Here is a 2,770-nt window from a genome sequence, read left to right on the forward strand (position 1 = left end):
ATGATTCTTGAAAACATCTCAATCGAGAGGACGAACCAACCGCACTTCATCTACGGAAGAAAAGATTGATGCATATAGTTATGCACTTGAAAACACTCGGAACCTGAGTAAACGTTTAACACGTATCTGTGCTATCTCTTTTGGCGTTGTTATTACCGAAAATAACTTTACAATCTCTCTTCAAAGTATCCAATTTTATCACAGCTTTAGCAAATCAACTTCGAATCTCATTCGGATTAGCCTATTTTGTCATCGCTCCAACAAGTCAACTTTGACTTTTCATTCGAAACCACCTTATTATAACTTGATATATACGTTTGCTCTTCATCATCATTACCGAAGAATCGTTTATGTTCCATCACATTAGCAGTGACCTTACCAGCAACTTCATTGATCTTTGGCTTCCTGAAAAGTTATTATATTCATTGAAACCCTATCATCTACTCATTTGCATCTAATAACGAGAATTGCCGTGCCAAATACCGAGAAATCAGCAATCAGTATTTTGAAATCTCACAGCATGTCTACGTCAGCAGTTATATGTATATATATAACATCTATCTCCTAGAATTATGATCTTCCATTCTGAAATTCTGAAAAGCACCCAGTCTACAAATCAATACTCCAAAAACTGTACAAGCTGAATACAGCAGCAAAAACTGTACACGACCTTAACCGTCGAAGGTATAAAGATAAAGAATAGTATGTTGACAAAGCTCAGAAAAGTTGGAACTGGAAAACGAATTGAGCAAACCATGAAGGAGACTCTGAACAAATTACAAGGACTAAACTTGTACATAAAGAATCCTGATGATTCTGTCTCTGATGAAATCTTTAGCAAATACCTTACTCCTTAATCGCTCTAAATCATCGTGAATGAATTTCTTCATCACAATTTGATTCTGAAATCCTAAGATATCATCGTACCTTTTTTTATTAATATCCTCAATATTTCTGAAAATATCTTCATAAATATTCTCGTCCGATATTAATTATCTCTCCGCGCTATCTGTATCACATATAAAGAAAACTGTTTAATTTCTATATTTTGTAAACCTTCGAGTTTAAATTATGAATGATTTTAAAGTAGTGTTGGAAATTTATGCATGAGTTAGTATAATATAATGACACTTGATCAACGTGATTATATTACAGTAAGTCATGCTGAGTTTCTAAAATGGAAACGTGATGATTCACAGATCATAACGTCATCATGTGCCATGTACACGACTCTTACATTCTAACAGATCTCTAAACATATCAAGAATATATTTTCTTGATAGTTCTATCTTTTCTCTTGAATTCTGGTAATTTAACCAATCAAGATCGTACTATTTCAATTTCTATCTTAGAACATTGACTATGTTCATTCCGAATTTCATACCTACAAATTCTGGACCATTACTTGCTTAATTTAAAGTCGGAAATAGAAAACAAAAGTAGGGAGCTTCGAAATATAAGGGAGAATATAAAGCCTGATAACAACATATAAATTACAAACCGTGTATGTCAATGTTTATCGCAACATAAAGACACGAGAGAATTAAAAACACTATAACCCCAAGGTAATAGTAGAAGTAAACAGATTTTATCTGGTAGAAAATTGAAAAGAAAGATGATAGAAATGATAATTAGATAAATATCAAGGATTAGAACGGGATTAAGCATTTTCACAATCTTTTGGATGTATGAACTAAGAAAGAAAGTATAGGAATGGTGAGGATAATGGAACGGAAGAGTTTAATTTATAAAGAAAAAATCAGACGTAACAATCGAGACAGATGACCGCATTTAATTAAAGAGATCCTAATTCCCTTAAATTCCGAAGAATCAGATCTTATAGATTTCGAAGATTTTTCTTTTAAATCCCTTGATTTTCGGAATTCAACCAAGACAACGTCAAAAGTTAAGACGCACCTTATTTTCTAAAATCAACCGTGACTACGTCACCGGTTAAGACGAACCTGCATTTACTCATTTCATTCTTTTGTGATAGCTTCACTCGTACTCTTCGAGTAATCGAATTATCTTATCCATATTACTCAACAGTAATAAAACTCTATTTATCAGCTCATATTCGTCAGGAAAACATTCTTATTGTTAGCCATGATGACCTCACTCAAATTTCGGGACGAAATTTCTTTAACGGGTAGGTACTGTGACGACCCGGCAATTTCCGACCAAATTTAAACTTATTCTTAATATGATTTCGACACGATAAGCAAAGTCTGTAATGTTGAGTTTCAAAATTTTTGAACTATTTTCATATATTCGATTGACCTTTGACTATTCCCGACGATTCACGAACTTTTGTCTGTAAATAAAAATGTAAATATAAATATAAGAATATATATGTATGTATATGTAAAATAAAATACAAGATAATTAAGCATAATGAATTTGTGTGTGTGTGTGTATGTATATATATATATATATATATATATATATATATATATATATATATATATATATATATATATATATATATATATATATATATATTGATTGTTATTAATAATTATTGTATTGTAATATATATAAAATATATATATGATAAATATTCAAATATCATTTTGTATAACATATGTAATACATAATTAAGGTTAATATGTTATATGTAATTATAGGTTAATATATAAATGTTATATTAATGTTATGATTGTTACATTCAATATTATTATTAATATTGTTATTAAAATAAATATTTGTATCATCAATATTATAAATTCTAATGTAAAATATAAAGTTATATATAAAATCTGATATGTAT

This window comes from Rutidosis leptorrhynchoides, chromosome 9 (genome assembly GCF_046630445.1).
Source record: "Rutidosis leptorrhynchoides isolate AG116_Rl617_1_P2 chromosome 9, CSIRO_AGI_Rlap_v1, whole genome shotgun sequence".
In the NCBI taxonomy this organism is placed as follows: domain Eukaryota; kingdom Viridiplantae; phylum Streptophyta; class Magnoliopsida; order Asterales; family Asteraceae; genus Rutidosis; species Rutidosis leptorrhynchoides.